The sequence below is a fragment of the Geotrypetes seraphini genome, chromosome 2 (assembly GCF_902459505.1).
Source record: "Geotrypetes seraphini chromosome 2, aGeoSer1.1, whole genome shotgun sequence".
NCBI lineage: Eukaryota > Metazoa > Chordata > Amphibia > Gymnophiona > Dermophiidae > Geotrypetes > Geotrypetes seraphini.
In genome coordinates, this window is record NC_047085.1 from 187196000 (window position 1) to 187218500 (window position 22501).

A 22501-nucleotide genomic window follows, 5' to 3' on the forward strand; every position below is an offset into this window, starting at 1 on the left:
TTTATACAGAGGAATAGAAAGCACTTATCATCTGACCCATCAGACTTGCCTGAACAATTAAATCAGTGTGATAAAACAATGTTTCTCTAGCTAGTTGGTTATCAAGTACATAAGTGCATAATTATTGCACATTGGGTTTAGACCAAAGGTCTACAAAGCCCAGTAAGTCAATCTGGGCAACAAGATCCCTATTTGTAGAAATAAAATTCACTAGGCAATAGAAAGGAGACAGCCTCCCCAAAACACAGAGGACTTCATCTTGGAAAATGTGTTAACAGAATGAGCCACAAAACTTTTGTGGGGGCCTCCTTATGACCTGTAATTTGTACTTGCAGTACTTTGGAAATGATTGTCAAGTCCTAGCAATTGCCACCCCAGAAGCTACATGCCGAACACAGTCTTAAATGCAGCTCCTCCTCCTCTTGTTCTAGCCTGAGAGCAATCTTTCAGTATCGGGATGGTTAGCAGCAGGAAGCACTTTACAACTATTGGCAAAGGCCCATCTTGCTGAATTTTACAAAACAATGACCTATTACTGCTTTTACAAAAGGTATTTACATGCTAAAAGGAGTCTTCATCACCTCTGGGGTAAAATGGCACAGAATTATGGAATATAATATCAACACCAATCTGCATTATGAGGAAATACTGTCAGGCTTTCTCTATTTTCCTTTTTTTGGGGGGAAAGGAGCTGGGGGAAAGATTTTTAGCCTATTTAATTCACTCCATTCTCATGAGCTGTTTAATTCAGCCAGTTACCAGCTTCCACTGTACAAAACTCTGTCTCCCTTAGTTCATCCACCCACCACCCATAGCCAATTCAGGTATCAATGCAGTAGAGCAAGAAAATTACTGAGGCCCCGATGCTCAGAAGCTTTCTGTGCTGATAAGACTCATTAAAGCAGTCTTACAGGCATGGAAGCTCAGCGTCTGATACACAAAAGGTTTCTCCAAAGCTGCTACCGATCCTTGTAGCAGCCACCGAAAACTCTATGCAAATGCATTAGAAGTACCTCAGTAGTTTTTGGAGGTCAATATGGGGACAGATTAACCTTATACTGGAATCCGCAATCCCTTTGACATATGACACGTCAAGCCTCCCATGGATCGCTACAAAGGCAGGCTCTTCTTGATTATGACAGGGGTAGGTATGCAGTTGATAACTCACAATTGGATGAATTGTGATCAGCTCAACTTTCCATTTTGGTGGGCCAGTTTATGTTTAGGGTACAAATACGAAAAGATGAATGCAGATATACTGGGGCATAGCAAATTATTTAATTTGATCTGGGGCCCGTTGACATCCTTTTACTTCAACATAGTTTCTTGGTTTTCAAATCTTTTCTTTATTTTTATACATGTCCAGGACGGGGTGGGTGGGAGGGGGGGAATATATTTTTTGGGTCATTTCTTGATCAAACTGTTGGATGGGAAGGGGGGGGATATTTATTATCTTCATTGTTATTGATGGAATCTAAGTGCTTATTTTGTAACGAATGTATGTATAATTTATGGCACTTTGTATTCATTTTGAAAATTAATAAAGATCTATAAAAATTTAAAAAAAAAACGCAAAGCACAGAAGTACCTCAGTAGTATTCTAATGAGCTCTCCTTGTGATGCATTAAATGGAATGCCCGCTCCCCCCCCCCCCACCTTTTTATGGGAAAATTTTTCCAGTAGCTTTGGACTTGCCAGCAGCTGTTGTGCACTCACACAACACACGCACAACAGCTATGCCCTCCCCCTAAACCCCCTCCCCCCCAAAAACAACAACCAACAAACCCTTCAAGCCTGCAACCATCGTTCACCCCCACTGCCCAGCTGATGGTAGCTCCAGAGCAGTGATCAACTGAAAACTAGCAGAGGGGAGAGAAGCGGCTGCTGGCTCAGCTGATTCATGGCTTCCCTTGCCTGGTCCAGAGCTTTGATCAGCAGGTCAGGACTTCTTCTGCTGGCTCAGAGAAAATGTTCCACATCGATGCAGTAAGGAAAGGGGAAAGGAAATAGGGATTTGTATACCGCCTTTTTTGTCGCTTTGGCATTCAAACTTTGAATTTCAAAGCTGACATTCAAAGCGGTGGGCACTGGAAGATTAAATGCCTTGCCCAGGGTCACAAGGAGCAGCACCGGGATTTGATCTCACAACATCTGGGAGCAGAGGCAGCAGCTCAGCCAGTGAGCCACGGCAAAATCAGAGCGTGCAGAACTTTCACACTGATCAGAGAAAGCCTGCTGAACACATGAGCCCAAAGGGTGTCTTCACTATGTACATTTTCAAAAGCAAATAAAAGTGCCAACACACATCGGCACACGAACCAGAATGTTTGTTGTTCTCTACATAAATACTAGCCTCGCAAAGATTTCTTGTATATAAGATTTTTGCGAAACTAATATTTCTGTGCAGAATGACGTGCAGATGTTTGCCGATACTTTTGTTTTCTTTGGACACATGCGCTGTGAAGCCGCTATTACCTCTGCACACATCTGTTACTTCCTTTCTGCCTTTTGAAGCTACAGATATATATGGTCACAAAAAAAAAAAAAAAGAAAAGAAAACCTGGCTGTAAATTTCAAAAGCTGGCAGTAAATCCTCTCAACTAACCCTTCTAATCTAATCTAATCTAAACCTTAAGTTTATATACCGCATCATCTCCATGAGAATGGAGCTCGACACGGTTTACAAGAACTTAAAATAGTGGGTAGAGAAGAAGAAAAAGGATTACATGAACTTATGTGTAGAAGGGGGGAGAGAAAGGGGGGAAGGATAGAGCTACAATTTGCTGAAAAGCCAGGTTTTCAGTTGTTTGCGGAATAACTGAAGGGAGCTCAGGTTCCGCAGCGGGGTGGTGAGGTCGTTCCAAAGACCTGTGATTTTGAAGAGAAGGGATTTTCCCAGTTTGCCTGAATAGTGGATGCCGCGTGGAGAGGGGAAGGCTAGTTTAAGCCTTTGGGCAGTTCTGGAGCAGTTCTATGCTTCCAGAGAATTTCTTGCATTGGGTGTATTCAAATATTCTCTTTTCATTGCGGAGGAATATTAAAAGTCTCATTATGCAAACTGTACATTATGCATATTGGTATTAAATCCCTAGTATGTGTCGAGTTAGGATAAAACCTTGTATTGAAAAAAAAAAAAAAAAGCATAGTGTAAATATGGCAAATTGTAGCCTATTAACTGTATATTATGTATGTTAACCTATAACCCGTTCTGAGCTCTTTAGGGAGAATGGGATAGAAAGCGGCAAAAATAAATACCATTCACTTTTTAAATCTTTAGTTTGGGATTATTAGGGAGGTTATATAACTGTTCCAGATTACAACCGATTTTAATATGCTGCATGCACCCATTTGTACCACGTTGAGTACACTGCTGCGGGGAACCCCTTTATGAATCATATGGCCAGTAATGTGTACACAGAACACAGCTTCTGCATTGGCTCCTCAATGATGAATGCAACAAAATCTTATTTACATTTGGCAGAAACCCACACTAGCAGATACCAGAGAGTCATCAAGTAGGTGAGAAAGCAGTTTCCTAGTCTCAAGTACTGAAGAGTTTGCATTGGTTACCATTTCAATCAAGGACTGAATACATAATTCTGGGGATTGTTCATCAGGTAATTTATGTACCTGAGACAGCTTTTGAAACAGTATATAACTTCTAGAAATTTGAGATCACAATTTGCAATGAAGTTGTCGATTGATGCACTAAGCCAGGGGTAGGCAATTCTGGTCCTTGAGAGCCAGAGCCAGATCAGATTTTCAGGATCTCCACAATGAATAAGTATGAGATGCAAATCTATCTCATGGACATTTATTGTGGATATCCTGAAAACCTGACCCGGCTCCGGCTCTCGAGGACTGGAATTGCTTACCCCTGCACGAAGCAAAACACATTATAGGAGAACACAAGTAACAGCTATTTCTGTTGTTGGTCCACATCTGTGGAACACATTGCCAGGGTTCTTAAGATTATGTAGAGAGAAATTGTCATTTAAGAAGCAGCTAAAAACATTTTTATTTGTTAAAGCTTGTTATTAGCTCTGAAGAATACTGTATTTTATAGTTCATACAGGACAAACATTTTTAGCATTGTTAGTTTTAATGATTATATTTGTAAGAATAGGATAGGATGTTTGAGTATATCCTGAATATTTATGTTTTCTACTGTAACCCACTTAGGTAATAAGCAAGGAAGAAATTTTTAAAATAAATAAATAAGTCACACTGAATGCTTTCTTTAGACCGTCCAGCAAATTTCACTGTATTTCCCATATCCGTTCCTCCCTTCCTGTTCAACCAGCAAACTAAGAATGCAGCACACAGGAAGAATGCCACAGAGCCAGCAGTGCTGCACTCAGAGAAAAGTTCAAAGCCATATACAGTATTTCCGAAAAAGCAGGAAGATTTGGAGCCATGTTTGCAGCTGTGTGGCTTCCTCTGGGCCAGATGTTCATTTAGCTTATTCCTTACACCACACCACAGAGCAGGAACTTGCTGTCATTCTACAAGCAGAATAGCTCACTAAATCTAAGGATTGAACACTTGAAATTTTACTTAGAAATTAGGTACATACAAAAAAGAAATAAGAAAACTTCAGCAAGATGCTTTATTAAATACTGGGGGTTGAATGGTTAGTGGTGACCAGGATTGTATGTATTTTGGTCTGACTAATTTGGAAAAAAATCAAATTTATTTATTTATTCAATTTTCTATACTATTCTCCCAGGGGAGCTCAGAAGTTTACATGAATAAATTCATGTACTCAAACATTTTCCCTGTCTGTTCTGATGGGCTCACAATCTATCTAAAGCAGTGTTTCTCAACTCGATCCTGGAGTACCCCTCTTGCCAGTCAGGTTTTCAGGATATCCACATTGAATTTGTATACACTGCCTCCATTATATGCAAATGTCTTTCATGCATGTTCATTGCGGATATCTTGAAAACCTGACTGGCAAGGGGGTACTCCATGACCGAGTTGAGAACACTGATCTAATGTACCTGGGGCAATGGGGGGATTGAATGACTTGCTCAAGGTCACAAGGAGCAGAGTGGGTTTGAGCCCACAACCTCAGGGCGCTGAGGCTATAGCTTTAACTACTGTGCCAAGTGTTTATACAGCTATGGAAGGCAGATGAAAAATCCAAGTTACCAATATATAATTTATTGCCAATCCGTCAACATCAAACCCATGTCAACCAACCAGAATGATCCAATCCAAGTTTTACTCTATTGCATGCATGTGAATTTGTAGTTCTAATTTTCTTAAAGAAATCACGGGCATAGAACCATGACTGGATTGGTCTATTCAGTTGGCTTAAGATAAGGTGGCAACCTAGCCTTCAAAAATCATTTAAAAAAAAACCTAGATATGTCAAAATATCTAAATTAAAATGTATGATTTCAAAATGCTAGTAGGTTTTAAAAAAAGACCTTCAGGTCTGTCTAGTTTGCTTATGTTCCCTAACTACTACAGTACCAGGCTACCCTACTTCCTGTCCCTCAGGTCCTACTGCCCCACCCTCATATCATCACCCTCCACTCCTGCTTCTCATTACAAGTCAGACCATGGCTGTACACTATAATGCAGGCTGGCTAATTTCTATTTATGAGGGAGAACAACTCATATCAAGTTGATTTTATTACCAGACCTCAAATACCCAAGGCACTACTTGTTAATTTTTCGTACCCTTACAGGGGTGATGTGTTCATCATCGGTCTTGGTAAAGTGACGTGTACAAATTAATTTTTAATTTTTAACAGGCTCAATAAAGTGATAAAGTGTTTATAGTGCTGTAAAGGGAAAGCACTTATCTTTATGCCCGACGGCTGCCCAACCGTTTCACTCTTGGTTTCATCAGGGGCTATGCCTCCTTAAATACATGCACCAATTTTCTGGTGAAAAAATCTACAAAATCACTTTCCTGGACAAAATAGCAAGCACAAAAGTCAGCCTGTCCCAAAACACATTTCATTTTATTTCACAAATGTGCTTTGGGACACTGAGCACAATTCACTGTCATGGACTTGGTCATGCAGTTTGTGGACCCGAGAAATATTAAAGATCAGGCTGGAACAACAGTGTAATATCGATAGGAGCCCTCACTGATTTAGATAAGTACCCATTTCACATACCATCAGAAACCTTAATTTATATCCTTGAGATAAGCCTGATATATACAATATACATATACAAATTAGATTTTCATATGGGAGTTATAGGTTGGTAATTGGGGAACAAGTGAGTGCTGTGATGGTTCTCCTCATACTCATGGTCTAACTATCTGCGGATATGACCTTGATGTTGGTGCACTGAGCACTTCACTTATTTATCTATTAATCCGCTATAACAAAAACCCTTAGCGCACATGTGCACTTCAAACTCTGTGCATTCGTGCTCTGGGCTCCATGCCGCTGCATGCGCAGTAGAGTAGAACTCTGTCTGCAGCGGTTTCACCAATGTCCTCCCTCAGCGATGCTGCGAGACCAGATCCAGTGACGACCGGGCCTACCAAGGGGAGGAGGGCAGACCACCCCGGGTAGAAGCATGAGGGGGTTGTTGCGATCCCAGGGCAGGCAGGAAGTTTAATCACAGCTCTGCAGCGATCCCTCGGGGGCTCCTGATAGCACTGAAGGTGAGGCAGCAATCCGGAAAGAGCAGAAGAGGCCAGGAAGAGCAGGGCCGGGAAGAGTAGTAGAAGCCGGGAAGAGCAGCAGAGTTTGGGAAGAGCAGAAGAGGGTCCAGGGAACAAGTTAGAAGACAGTGGGAATGTGAGTGAACCCCAGCTAGATAGGCAGGTAGGAGAGAGAGTAAACAGATGAGGTGGGCCACCACCATCTCGGCGAGTGAGAGCTAAAGGAGCCCTCCCACCCTGCCCCACCCCAAATAAAGTGAAAGCGCGGAGGAGTGCGGAAGTGCACGCTGGGGCTCGGTTTGGCTCGCCATGGCCCAGCAGTTCACGAGCTTCCTGCGGTGATCCAGCACCAAGGGTGAGCGAACAGGGTCCGGAGGGGAGACAGGACGCATTTGCCCATTGTGTAGCTGGGCAGTTGTATGCGGGCAGCTGGCCACAGCTGGACTGAGGAAAGGGCAAGGGATCCCTTAGCTGGCACAGGTGGAAGACGGCTTCAGTGAGGGTCTGGGCAGGGAGAAAGAAAGACCAACGGGAGGGAGAGAGACAGAAAGAAAGAAAGATAAACAGCGGGAGCGAGAGAGACAGAAAGAAAGGAAGAAAGAAAGACATCTATTCTAGCACCCGTTAATGTAACGGGCTTAAACACTAGTACGGTGGTCGGCAAACCAGGGCTCTTTAGCCACTTGAGTGCGACTCTGCTAGAGAATGCAGCTTGTGCAGCCCAGCTTCTCTCTCCCTTCCTTCTGTGCCTCCCTCTGGCAGGTAGTTTTCTGGCTGGCTCCCTATAACTCATCCAAAATAGCTGGCTCCCTTGCTGCAGTCGTCCATGGGCGGTGTCGGCTAGGCGGCTTCCAAATCAGCCACGAATCGCTCACGAGGAGCCGACGCCACCCGCAGATGACTGCAGCAAGGGAGCCAGCTATTTTGGATGAGTTAGATTCTAACTAAGACGACCAAGGCTTAAAGATCCTTCTGACTGAGTTGTAAGTAGGAAAAGTAATTTCCATGTGAGATGCTTTGGCAATTAGGGCTCCATCAACACTAAAGATTGCTTTATGAGAGTAGAGATAATGGTTTTGGCCTTGCATGGAACTCCAGAAAGAAAAAGGGAGAAATGGTAGGCCTGGGGGAGGGAGGCAGGCAGGGGGAGAGATGGGGTGGGAGGCAGTTGGGAAGAGAAAGGGAGAGAAGTTGGATCTGGGGATGGAAGGGAGGTAGGGAGAAATTTTAGGCCTGTGGCCATTTCATTGTTCAGCCTCAGGGGGGGGGGAGAGAAAAAGAAAACCAGAAAAGAGAGGGAACAAAATGTTGGACCATGGGGATAGAGGAGGAGAGATGGACCCATGGGAAGGCAGAAAGGGAAAAATCAATACGTTGGAGATAAGCATAAGGAGGAAATGGAACAAGAGAGGAGAAAAAAATGAACACCAGACACTGGAAAGAGAATTAGTTGTAGATAGACAAAAAGCAGAAAGAGAAACTGGGACCAAGATGATGGGAAAATAAAATATCCAGACAAGGTAGAAAAAATTGTTTTATTTTGAATGTATTAACTGGAATATGTTAGCTTTGGGATATGTGCATCACAATTATTTTTGTATTCAGTGGCGTAGTGATTTACAGCTGATTTAGGGGAGGGACTGGAGCCCAAAATTAGTGGATGGGCACCAAAGTTTCTCCCCGCCTGAGTGCAATTTACAAATACTTGAGCTATTGGGGATTCCCAAGCCCTGCCACCTAAAGACATCTTCCTTCAGTCTGGCAAACCCAAAATCTCCAAGCTTTGCAGCCAATGGCAATATCCTCAAGCTGCCACTGCTTTAATGCATGCATGAAAGCCAAGGTGGAGGGGGGGGCAGGGAGGAGGGAAGCTCTGCAATATTGCTGCCAGCTACAGACGTTGGAGGGGAGGAGGTGGCCGTCAGTTGGTGAGACTTGGGGATCCATTCTAGCTACAGCAGGAGAGATGTTCAAAAAAGCAGTAATATTTATCCTGACTGAATGATCTTCCACGTGCGCCGCTGACAGCTGATGAGGCCATTGTTCACATTAAATGCATGTTTTGACATATTTTTATTTTAATGTAAAAAATATTTTTTTGTCAATAAAATTATTATTATGATGATATCTGGTTTTATTTAATTTTTGTAGCTAGTTTAAACCGACTCCTAAAAACATGGTTCTTGAAAAGAAATTTGGCTCTCAAAAGAAATCTTAATCATTGTTCTAATGAGTTTGCCTACCACTGCACTAGTATAATATAAAGCACAACACAGATGATAGTATATATTTATTTTGACATTTGTTTTATTGATTTGTAGAGCATTGTTTTTGATACTGCTGGGGGGGGGGGGGTCTGTGAGCAACAAGCCTTTCATGAATTGAACTAGAGGGTCTACAGAAATGGGTTTCCCCTCTACTAACAAAGGTGAATCCTTACACATGTTGGTTTTTAGACCAGATGCAGAGAGGTATAGAAGGTATTCAAACAGTTTTTGTGTAGGGTAAGAAAGAGGATCTAGGGCAGGGGTGGGCAACTCCGGTCCTTGAGGACCCGGAATCCAGTCAGGTTTTCAGGATTTCCCCAATGAATATGCATTGAAAGCAGTGCATGCAAACAGATCTCATGCATATTCATTGGGGAAAACCTGACTGGATTCCGGGCCCACCCCTCATCTAGGGCCTTGCACTCATACTAGATGGCAAAACTTCCTCCACTTAAAAGTACAACTCCTCTTAGTGGAATCTTTCCTGGCATCTAACAGAATCTTGGAGACACCCTCAAGCGCACGAAGGCTCTCAACATCATTTTCTGTTCTTTGGTTTGATCACCATATTTAAACATGTCAGGTGGCAGATAATCCTTGCCAGCTGCTGTTCCAGACAACAGCTGCTTAATGGCTTTCAACGCTTCATCCTGAGAAAGAGGGAATGCCATGATGCTGCTTCAGTACACTGAAGAATTTCTTCACAGTGAGGGAAATTTTCGAAGAATTTCTATGATACAGTGCTTTATCACAGAAACAGGCATTTATAAAACAGGCAAACTTAAGCATTGAAAGCAGAGCATGCACATAGATCTCATAAATATTCATTGGGGAAATCCTGAAAACCCGACTGGAATACGGCTCTCGAGGACCGGAGTTCCCTATCCCTGCCCTAGACCTTCTCAATATTTATTTACAATGCTTATATACTGCTTCTGTTCAAAGCAGTTTACATGCAGGTACTCAAGTATTTCTCCCTGTCTCAGTGGGCTCACAATATAACTACAGTACCTGGGGCAACAGAGTGTTGTGACTTCCCCAGGGTCACAAGGAATGACACAGGGATTGAACCCACAACCACAGGGTGCTAAGGCAAGGGTTCTAATCACTAGGCCACTCTTCCTTCAGAAATAAGTCTGGAGAAACCTTCTGGGGGCATTTCAAGATGGCAGCGTGATGCATTCCATATTTAGGTCTCACTGCGAGTTTTGCCTAAATTTTGCCTGCAACGATGCCGCATTATATGTTTAGCAACTAAAGGGCAACCAGGAGAATATGTATGTACTCAGTGTGTAAACCGCATAGTTTTATGCGGTATATAAATTGTTAAATAAATAAATAAAGGTTGCAATTACTTCCCAGACGACCATTGAGACCGTCGCGTTCCAAGCTCCGACATTTAGCTCTGGAGGATTCCCAACGTTGGTCTGCCAGGAAGGAGACTCGACAGCAGAGAGAGCAATTCACTGCCTCACCCCATGGCCCCTGTGAATCTGGAAGGGTTTCCCTCGGCGAAAGTCGCTGAACTGGAGGCCTCCTGCGGGGTCTTTTCTACAGTGGGTCTGTCTATTGGAGCAATCTGCTGCTTCCACCAGCAAGAAAATGCCTGAGGCGGTGTTAGAGAGTATATGGAAGGCTCTCCAGAAACTTGATACAAAGGTGGACATTTCAACTAATGAAATATCTTCTCTTGTAAGTAAGATTGATAATTTACTAGCTAGCACTAAATATTATGCCTGCCCAAGCCAGCTTGATAGACAAATGAATTCTTCAATGTAACTGCTTTCACACTGTACCTCAGGTGATGCCGATAATGTGTCTGTTCTAGGCCTTGCTACCTGAGTATGTAAGGTAAAATGGATTAGCTGAGCTCCAAATCTTCTGTCTGTCATGGTTCTGGAAAAAAAAAAAAAAAAGATCGGTTTTCCCTCCAAAACTATATATGGGGTATATATAGTCACAACAAGCACCCTCTCAGTCCCTTTTGTGAGGCTGGGCTTCATAGCTGCTCTAAAGAAAATTACTAGATGTTGGCTCATGCTGATTCCAGGGCACAGACTTCCCTACCACACCCAGCATATCCAGAGATAAGGACTAAGAGCACACTTTTAGTGACACCCGGGTGACACATATTTTTGAAAATTTGAACTTATATGTGTAAATTAACCCTGAAAATATGTGTGTGCAAAAAGACCAGATATTATTTCTTTATTTAATTCAGAACGGTTTACAAGTTAAAGCTTTGCAAAGCAAAAACAAAATTGTTAAAGTTTGCTTTTGCTTTCAAGGAGGTCTCAATGCATTAGCTTGAGGGCTCTGCTGCTCTCTTAAATTGCAAACAAAAGAATAAGTTTGGCTAAATAGCTCTGCAGAATTGATCACCATGAAGTCTATTGTGAGCTCAAACAGACTCAGGTCAGCAAAAATTATGTGCATCAACACAATGACAATACAGCCACCCCCTGTGTTCCCTTATGGCCAGGCATTATAAGTTACTTAAAGTTTCCTATACAAAAAGTAAACCTTATCCATCAGCACATAGCTAAAGAAGGTGATGAAACGCTACAAACCTTCAATTAACATGAGACAGCTCTGTGTTATGGAAATTGTGTAGGCACTACGCTATTCCAACAGAAGTTAAAAACATTTTACAGAATTCCCTATTCTTTCCCAGCTACATTATAAATGAACTTCTCCAAATGTTTTTATCTAGATATCTAATGTCTACTATCAGACTACTCTGGAGAATGTCAAAGAATATACCTGCTGAAATACAGTGGAACCTTGGTTTACAAGCATAATTCGTTCCAGAAGAATGCTCGTAAACCAATTTACTTGTATATCAAAGTGAGTTTCCCCATAGAAAGTAAGGGAAACTCGCTTGATTCGTTCCACCTCCCATCCCCCCCAACCACCAGCGCTGTTCCACCCCACCCTACCCCATCTCCAAAAGATTCCCCCACCCCGAGGCCACTGGTGCACTTCCACATCTCCCCCCCCCCCCGTGAACTGGCATGCCCCCCCCCACCTGACAGCAAACACTGCCCCCCCCTGCAAACCGGCATCGCCCCCCTCATGAACGCCCACCCGCCCAAACTGAAAGCTTACCCCTACACACAATGTGGCACAGGCACGCACCAACCCACAGGAGGTGCCAGTGCCCGAAGATCGTGCCTCTCTTCCGACTGGGCCTTGAGCATCTTCGCATGCTCAAGGCCTTCTGGCTCTCGTTCTCTCTGGAAGGATTTTTATGTTAAAAACATAGAAACATGTTGGCAGATAAAGGTCAAATGGCCCATCTAGTCTGCCCATCCGCAGTAACCATTATCTCTTTCTCTCTCCGAGAGATCCCACGTGCCCATCCCAGGCCCTTTTGAATTCAGACAACATCTCTGTCTCCACCACCTCTTCTGGGAGACTGTTTCATGCATCTACCACCCTTTCTGTAAAATGTATTTCCTTAGATTACTCCGGAGTTGATGATGATGATGATTTAAGCTCTATAAACTTGTAAGTTTGAAGCTCATTGAGAGTTTTTCCTTCTTCCTGATGAGTTTGGCTTTTGTGCACCTTATCTTTTGTGAATATAGTGGAGGATTATAACTTGATAGTGTGATACACAATTATAGCCCAGCTTCTTCTTCTCCTTTGTAAAAACAGAAATGATGTAGAGGGGTCCCCAAATCTTCCAGCACCTAACAGTTCAGGAACTAAAGTGGTTCAATTTCCTGCTTGTTTCAATCTCACTCCTTATGCCTAGTTGTGCTAGCCTGGGTGTCATAGCAGGTAGGTTCCTGTCGCTGGGATTTATATCATGAAGGCATTGGCTTGAAAGATCTCCCTTAGAAATATAAGGCCAGAGCCTGGAGCGGATCTGGCACCTAGGATATATACTGTATTTTTTGCTCCATAAGACGCACTTTTTTCCACCCAAAGTGGGTGGAAATGTCGGTGCATCTTTTGCAGTGAAGATACATTTTTTTTTAAACACCTCACCCCCAACCCGTCATACCTTTTAAATGCCCATGCCCAATATGGCTCTCCCTAGTGTCGGTGAGTGCCCCTTGGAAGCCTCCTCTCTCTCTCCCCCCAGGTGTCCAGATCCAGCGTCCCGCTGGGGCCTTACCTCCAAGCCGCTTGCTGCACTCAGCGAGTGATTGTTTTCCGCACTGTGACCACTGCTGAGATAATTACAGCAGCCTGCTGAGTGAACCTAAAAGGCTGCTATTGGCCTACGAAGCACTTTTCCTCTGCCGCGGTCCCGCCCCTGACGTTAGAGGAAGAGTGGGACCGTGGCAGAGGAAACGTGCTGCAGAGGCCAATGGCAGCCTGCTAGGTTCGCTCTGCAGGCTGCTATAATTAGCTTAGCGGCGGTCACGGCCCAGAAAATGACCTCTTGCTGGGTGCAGGAAGCATCGGAGGAAAGGCTCCGCCCATCACGAGGGCCCTGTCGTGATGCTGGGTCTGGACACAGGTGGGGGGGGAAGGGAGAGAGACAGAGGGAGCAGAAAATTTCTCAAAGTTATGATCAACTGATGAAAGCCTGGGAGAAGAAAGTGGACAGAATTCATAACAATCCTCATCGGAAGGCCAAGGAAACCAAAACTAGAGAATAATAATGAGAATCATTTCCCTGAAATTCGCAAACAGAGGGAGCAGCAGTAACGGTTTCAAAGGGTTGGTCAACAAGGGGCTGGTCTGTCTGTATCTAACGCTAGAAGTGAACATGAGATCTCAGAAATCATTGATGAGCTTTCTGAACGAGAGAACCATGAAAAATAGATGCAGCAGCTGTCTGTCATTCCTCCCATGATGTTTGATGCTGATGGGTTAATTTTATTAATATGAATGGATTGATGGAAAATCCCATGAAGGTTTATAAAGACAGGCAATTCATGAATGTTTGGACAGACCATGAGAAGGAGATCTTTAAGGAAAAGTTTATCCAGCACCCAAAAAACTTTGGTTTGATTGCTTCCTACTTGGAAAGAAAAACATAAAAGAACCTGGGGGAGGAGAAGGAGGGGAGGGAAAGAGAGACAAAAGGACCTGGGGGGGAGAGAGACAGAGACATAAAAGGATCTTGAGGAGGGGTGGGAAAGCAAACTTGAAGACAGGGAAGATGCTGGACTAGAGGGCGTAGAGAGGGGAAACACAAAATGTTAGCAGAAGGAAGAGAGAGAGGGAGAAACCTGAAACAAAAAGAACACAGAGAGAGGGGTGCAGATGTTGGACTTGGGGGTGTATAGAGGGAAGAGAGAGAGAGACTGCAGAGAGGTGGAAAGATTCTGGACCAAAGAGGGAGGAAGGAAGGAAAAAGAGAGAAGCAAAGAAAGACCTGGAAGAAAGGAGGACAAATGCTGGGCATGGGGATAGGATGGGGAGTTGTAAGCAGAAGACAGAGAGAGAGAGAGAGGCCTGGACCAAAGAGGAAAGACATGAGGCAGATGCTGAACTATGGGAGGTGCAGACAGAAGAGACAGAGGTGGAGAGACCCTAAGGAAGAACACAGAGATGCAAGATCATAACGGAGGAGGGAGAGAGAGGGAGACCTGGAACAAAGGTGGTGGTAGGTACAAAGGAGAACTGACACTGGATCTGGGGAGGGTAAGCAGAGGGAAAAGAGATAGAGACCTGGACCCAAAGAGGATGGGGCTGGATTGTGAAAGAAATGTTGGATGCACAGTTAGAAGGAAGTCCAACCAGAAACTAATTAAATCACCAGCCAACAAAGGTAGTAAAAATGATTTTATTTTCAATTTAGTGATCGAAATGTGTCAGTTTTGAGAATTTATATCTGCTGTGTGTATATGAAAAATGAAAGGAAAAAATTGTATTACAATTAGTAGGAGAAGGGGGGACAGGGTGCAGAGCCTGTCAAGGAGTGTGGGGTTGGGTGCAGATCCTAGCAGGGAGTGAGGGGGGCTGGGTGCAGAGCCTGGTATATGTTAGTACAGAATTTTGTTTTTTTTCTTGTTTTCCTATTCTAAATCTAGGGTGCGTCTTATGGTCAGGTGTGTCTTATGGAGCGAAAAATACAGTATACCAGCTTTGTTGCTCAGGGAATATGGCTCCAAAGCTAAGAAAAAAAAATACCAATAAAAAAGAAGCTACTGTACCAATTCAACTGCATCATCTGCTGGAGGCAGAAAAATACTGGGACATTTCTGGCTGCACCATCTATTATACTGATGTCATCACTAGAATCTTCAAGTCTTTGCCTCCAAAGATCCAACCTCTGATAAAAAGTACATCACCATACATCTAAACTGGTCTAGCAAAATGATAAGGTATATATGTTATATTGTTGTTTTTATCTTAATTCCATGCACAAAGCAATATACATAAAAAGGGGGGTCCTTTAAGGTAATATTGGCATGCACATCTGGGGATTACACACTTTTTAATGGGTGGATGCCAATCAGAGCATTGAGCCCATCACTGTGCATCACCGCCCATCAAAGCAGGACTATTGCCTTGCTTGGCAACCGAGGACTTCGCTTACCTCCTTGGCTGTTGAGAAATGCCAGCGCCGTGACACTGTTGTAAAAGATACTCATCGGCCAGCTCTGAAGCATGGCCTGAAATACCTGAAGCACTAGTCTGACTGTCCACTACTCCAGAAGATTGAGCGAGCACTGAGCCTCCTCCTGAGACCAGACTCCCTGGCTGAGGATTGAAGGCATTGAGCCCCCCAACCCAAACGACTTACATCCTTGGTGACTAGGATCCAGTCCAGCTATGATCGTGGCATGCCTTTGAACAAATCGATCTCACTGAGCCACCAATTCATGCTGAGTGATGCTTGAGGAGACCACTAAAGACTACCATTGAAGCCTTGAGATATCAGGAACTCTCGGAACAGAAGCGACTGCTGCAGCATTCTCACGTGAAAGCGAGCCAAAGGCCTCACTTTCAGAGTCACCACAACAAATCCTAGACCTGTATATAATCCCATCCCCACAGTCTGGGTGAGTGAAGAATAGGACTGAGACTGAAACTTGTCGCCCCAGTCTCTGGGAAGAAACACATTCCCTACCTTCATGTTGAATAACACTCCGAGATGTTCCAAAGATTGGAACGGAAAAAGAGAGCTCTTTGGAAATTTGAAGATTGAAGTAGAGAAATCACCCATTTATGTTAATGTCAAATGTCTGGAAGACACCCAAATCATCCGGTCATCCAAGAAAAGATGTATCTGCATTCCCTCTTTGTGACGAAACGCTGTCACTACTACCATCACCTTCAAAAAGGTTGGGGGAGCTGTGGTTAGGCCAAATGGCATTTGCCAAAATGATAGTGCTGCCCCAGGACAGCAAAGCGAAAATACTGCTGATATGGTGGCCATATGGGAATATGTAAGCAATCCTCTGTGATATTGGTTGCCAGCAGGACTCATAGCGTATGAAAGAACCAAGTCGGGAGAAAACGGTGACCGAGCCCAACTACCGGGTCATCACAAAAGACTGCATGAAAATCACTGGTGCGTCTGCCACTCATAAAATATATGCCATGGCAAATGCCGACAAAGAACAGGCTTGGGGAGGAACTGCAAGCATGCTGCTGAGTGCCCGAAAGCGCAAGAAAACAATCGCGTACCATCTGCACGCGGTAAAGGCCCAGTTCCTCTTGCACCCTGGCAATTGTAGGTGCAGAGCTCATTTCTAAATGCAATAACGGTAGCTGTACCGTGTTTCAACTGCACGGAAAAAAGCAGCATTGTCATCGGGGGGCATGAAATTTCTCCCCTGCAGCATCTGTTCAGCTGGCCGCACATTGGCCTGATGGTGTTCGGCGCTTCCTACAGCGCAAACACTTTTCCACTACCTCTGCCGCCATGCCGACAATGTGAACACGAGCAGCACACACAAACTGCTAACAAAAATAAGCAACTCGCACCAGAGACTCAAACCAGCAGACACAATAAACAAAGTGAAAACTAAAATTCCTCTCAGCTGAACTGACAGACACAAACCGGCATACACAATTAAAAAAAAGTTAAAACTCAAATTCTTCTCACCCACACTGACAGACACAAACCGGCAGAAAACAAAGTTAAAACTAAAATTACTGTCACCCGAACTGACAGGAAAGTTGACTAAACCAGCAGAACTAATAAACAAAGTAAGTTTAAAATTCCTCTCACCCAAACTTACAGGAAAGATGTGAAGACTGGTAGTTGTAGACTGTAGACTGTCAGATAAGCACAGTCCAGCTACAGCAACTTTGTTCTCTCCTTTTTTTTTTTTTTAATTGGGAAAGAAGAAAAATTGAGAGAATCACCAATACCCCTCAATCCACTGGAGGCGAGGGTGCCAAGTGTAACTCCCAAAGCCAGCACCGTTCAGCCAGACACCCCTGTCTCACTGAAGAGCACTCTCAACAGGAGAAAATTAATTGTCCAGTCACAGCCAGAATCCAGGAACTAGTTGAATAGCGACCATCACCTGCTGGGAAATAGAGCATACTGAAGATACAGGAGGAGTGCCAGCCAATAGGACCACCTGTTAATCAGTTTCTCTATCTCCACCTATTGGTAGATGTGTGCTATTCCATTGGTCTCTGGATTCATCTGCTGCTGTTGCTAAGAAAGCTCTCTTTGGCGCAATGCAAAAGTACTACAGTGAGCATTAGAAGTAAATTTCAGAACCTGAGATCATACTCCGCATACTCTGACTTAGGAAGTGAGGTCTATTATTGTCATGGTATGTATAAAAATAAAACTACTATCACAGTATAAACTGAATATCTTCAAACGATCATAAGCCACACAAATTGATATTCAAAATTTCAAATACCAGAAAGTAAGAGCTAATACTCTTCAATATAGGACAGCGGAAGAGACCTCAGTGTTTCTCAGGAATAACTTGTGAAACTGTCTATGGCAATGTATATATTGTCATAGAGAAATACATCTTTGAAGCAGTAGCTCGTATTTTAAAGTAAGTAGAATCAAACTGAAGGTTGTTCATGAGATAGAAAGATTTAGAATCTAAATATATATTTTATTTTATTCTTCTAGATAATCCCCTGATGCAGCCGTAGGGCGAAACAGGGCCTGTCGGGATATCATTGAAAATAAGAGGTTGACTCTGGAAAAGGAGACCGACCTCTTTGAGCGAGATAGTTTTGTATCCCGCTATTCTTTTGCAAACTGCATTCTACGGTGATTTCACAGTACCAGAAGAAATCATTAAGATAAGTGCTTCTTCTCTTCTACATAAAATAATATATGACAATACTTCGAAAATCAAAAGAGTGATAATAAGTATATAAGTAAAAGTGAAGAGTGATAAGGAAGTGGAAATAGTTGAGACCAGGGATGTATTTCTCTATGACAATATATACATTGCCATAGACAGTTTCACAGGTTATTCCTGAGAAACACTGAGGTCTCTTCTGCTGTCCTATATTGAAGAGTATTAGCTCTTACTTTCTGGTATTTGAAATTTTGAATATAAATTTATGTGGCTTATGATGTATAAAAATAACCCATTTGGAGACATCGCCCCCATACATGCACACACAGAGACTGGAATGAATTCCACGAGCCATCTGTTTCAATATTAAACAAATATACTTCAAAGTAGCCAACAAGGGTTTCCAAACAAATGTCACAAGAAACATCACACATTGCCACTAATTCTAAGTTAATATTCCCTATAAGTTTAATTTTAAAAGTGAAAACTAAAATTTGGAAGTATTATCATTGGCTCCCTTTTATCAAGCCACATTAGGGTTTTTTATCGCTGGCTGCTGCGGTAAAAGCTCCGACGCTCAAAGGAATTCCTATGAGCGTCGGGGCTTTTACTGCAGCAGCCAGTGATAAAAACTCTAACACGACTTTATAAAAAGGGGCCATTATTTTCAAAAATCCATCAGTTTCTATTTCCCAGGAGGCATTATTCAAAGCCTCCAGGGGAGACAGGTAATTCAAACTACTGCTTTGCTAAAATATCTACAGGCTAATTGAAGACTAAGGGGTCCTTTTACTAAGGCACGCTAGCCATTTTAGCGCATGCTAACCGCTAAGACGTCTATCTAATATAATAAAATGGTAAGCCGCGCATGCGCATTTCCTATGCGTGCGCCGGTTTTCCGTGAGCTGTAGCAACACATAGGAAGTGCGCATGCGCGGCTTACGATTCTTTGAAAGACGCGGCGGTGGCTACTCTCACGATCCCCGCCTGCGTCGGACTTCCGACGCAGGTGGGGATCATGAGAGGAGCCACCGCTGTGTCTTTCAACTAAAAAAAAAAAAAAAAAGGCAAGGCGGATGTCGGCCGCCGTGGATGTCGGCGGCTGCAGGCCGCGCCAGCTGTAGCCCGCCGCGGCCGAGCACGGAGACGGGCCGAACTTTTTTTAAACTTCACAGACGCTGCAGCGGCTCCTCTCACGAGCAGCTCCTGCGTCGGAGAAGGCGGCGATCGTGAGAGGAGCCGCAGGGAAGTTAGACTGCTGGGAGCTCCATATGAGCCCCATAGTCAAGTAAGTGTAATATTGAGTATTTAACAGGCAACTGGTTACTGCATAAAGAGAGGCCTGACTTTTTATGCTGTCCTATTGATGCAGTTAAACTGATCGGTTAAGTGCTGGCCAAGTGCTAATTCCACCCCCCAGAATGCCCCCAAAATAGCTGGACTAACTTTTTTTAAATTTTTATAAAGTACAAAGGGGGAGAGTATTAAAATAAGTGCCAGACTGGGCATGGGGGACAGCTTATGGGGCCAGGAACAGAGGACAGAGAGAGATGGTAGGTAATGGTCTGAAGGGAGAGAAGCTGGATTTGGAGAAAGAGATACTTGAAGGGAGGACTATTGGGGAGAGATGGTGGACCTGGGGGAGGGAAGTTGAACCTAGGGATGGAAGGGAGGGAGAAATGTTAGGTCTGGGGGTGGAAAGGGGAGAGAGATGCGGCATCTCTTTTTTCCCCTCCATCTTATTGTTCAGCATCAAGGGGGGAAGGAAGAAGAACAACAGAAAATGGAGGAAAGAAGAATCCATGGGAGGGCAAAGAGCTGGGATAAGAAGATGCTAGGGGATGAAGAGAAAGGGACAGGGAGATATAGCCTGACCAGTGGAGAGAGGGAGGGGTATTCTGAAAGTGGTGAGCCATTTGTATGAGGTCATAAGGGAGATGACAAGATGAATGAGAGTATGGAGAGAAACAGAAAGAAACACAGACATATATTCTACCGCCAGTGGGAGGAAGGGAGACAGAAAGAAAAGAAGAAAGACACAGGGACAGGGAGAGACACAGAAAGACAGACAGACAAAGGGGGCCAGGGACAGAGACAGACAGAAAGAAAGACAGCAGGACAGAGAGAGAGAGACGGAAATAAAGACAGACAGACAGACAGACATATATTCTAGCACCCATTAATGTAACGGGCTAAAATACTAGTAGAATATAATGGATGCATTAGCGTTTAGCACACGCTAAAACGGCTAGCACGCCTTAGTAAAAGGACCCCTAAATGTGTGCTTGGCTTCCTAAGGACTTTGAGCCTTTCAGCCTGAGGACTGTTGATACTTTTTCTGAATTAAACAGGAATAAGGAGTGGGAATACAAATGAGGGGCAATCCTGGGTGGCTGCAAATGAAGGCTCATGGTGCCATTTGCCCAGCTGGGGAAGATTCTGATTCAGCTGGAAGGCCATCACAAGCAAGAGGAAACGGTCATAAAAAAAAGGAAAAAAAACAACACTTTTTTGTAAAGAAAAAAAATTTGTTCATTGCTGAGGCAGGCTGAGCCCCTCTCCGCTCACTCACTTGGAGGAGGACTCTGACTGGGACCACTCTTGGGACTCAGATGAGGATCCACATTACTTCTCAAAGGAGGAGTCGTATGGTATCCTGTCTGACCCTTCACCATCTGAGGAGAGAAGAACGTCTCCACCAGAGCTTCTCTCCTTCACTGGATTTGTCAGGGAGATAGATGGCTTTGGCCATCCCATTTAAGTTGGAAATGAGGTGGAGTTTAGGACTAAGATGTTAGAGATCTTGTACTATGAGTCTCTTCCCAATAAAGGGGTCACAGTACCATTGTACCTTATCTTTAAAGACACACTAATGAGGAATTGGGAAGTCCCACTTTTAGTGCAGGTTCCAGCAAAGAAGGTTGGTACTCAGTATTGTATCCAGAAAGACCCGAGTTTCAAGATGGTCCAGCTTCCTCACAACCTTTTGGTGGCAGAATCCACTCTCAAACAATCTAAGAGTACTAGGACTCATGCCTTGGCTCCTACAGGCAGAGACCAGGACCTTAGACATGTTTGGGAGAAAAGGTTTTCAGACCTCGATGCTCATTGCACACATCCAGTTCTACCAGCTCTATATCCTTCCTAGGTCATCAAGGTACATCCCTACCATTCGACTCTGGCGAGGCTTTCCCCCCCCTCCCCTTTGAAGCACCATCATCAGGGCTCAGTGCACAGGCTCTTGATGAGGTTCAGGAGAGAGGAAAAGCTGAACCTCCATAGGAGCAAGTGCCCTCGATTCCGAAGCAGCCTGAAGCTCTAGAAGCTGTGACAACTCCTCCATCAGAGATAGACATTGGCAATGGCTAAGGTGTCAGTATTGGGAAAGCCTCAATGCCGAATTAGAAGCAGAGAGAGAGCAATTTTCTCTGTGCCAATGCTTCTTGGAATCAGTGAACTCCATGTCCTGATGCTCCCGATACTGTGCATCAAGAAGGAGCAATGCCAATGCTTCATGGGCTTCCCTCGATACCGATGAGGATAATGTTGAACCCATACGCATCCTTGGTATCAGGTCTGATACTGACCAGTCTTAGGGTCAACCAACAGCACCCAATTCTGATGCCTGTGCACTCCTAGTAGATGTTGATGAATGGGTGGGCAAACATCGATGTTGATGCATTTGATGCCGATGGACCAGCCTTTGAGGAGCTTCTCGTGTTAAACCTTCTGAGACTTCTGGGTTCTATTCTACATTTGAGAACAGCCACTGGGGTTATTGTCGGGTCCAAGGCACCCGATGCACCAAATGTGCAGGTCCATTACTGAGATGACCTGATTACATTGAGTGCATCTCTTAAAGCCACTGAGGGTCTTTTTGGACATCACAAAAAGAATCACAGCCAAATTAAAGTCCTCAATTCCAGAAAACATGCTCAACTTGAGGACAAGGCCAAAAAGAAGCTAAAAAAATAAAACTGGGATACTTTTATAAACAAAAAAGTAAAAAACAAATAAATAAATGAGGCAGCAAACCTGAAGGAAAGGCACCATTTCACACGTGATGAAGAGAAACACCAGGAATGCATCCTGTCTACTTCATAGATGAAAAAAAACTGAGGGACCACTACTCGTGCATCATGTGGTATGGTTCAGCTAGAAACTTCTACATTTTAATAAGCTTGCACCGTGCTGGGGCTCCATCGATGATATCAACCATCTGTGAGAATAGAGGCCTTCTTGTCCTCGGTGAAGGAGAGCTCCCAGCTGATCCCTCCCTTACCCACACAGGAGAAAACTACTTACCTCAGACCATATATATGCAAAACATGGTCTGGGAACAAATGGCCATTGTTTCTGCCAAAATTAATTCAGCTGCTGCAGATTTTCCTGGCCCT

At 43.8% G+C, this 22501-nt stretch overlaps 1 long non-coding RNA gene across 2 annotated transcripts in view; it reads right to left on the bottom strand.

Annotated features, from left to right (window-relative positions):
* Nucleotides 1-22501, bottom strand: part of LOC117355730 — a 138448-nt gene that overhangs the window by 73719 nt on the left and 42228 nt on the right. Inside the window, exon 3 of one of the 2 annotated variants that reach the window (XR_004538443.1) lies at nucleotides 10064-10800. The exons of the other annotated variant lie outside the window; for it this stretch is intronic. This is a non-coding gene — a long non-coding RNA (uncharacterized LOC117355730). Of the gene's footprint in view, nucleotides 1-10063; nucleotides 10801-22501 lie in introns of those variants that run through there. 2 annotated transcript variants of the gene reach the window in all.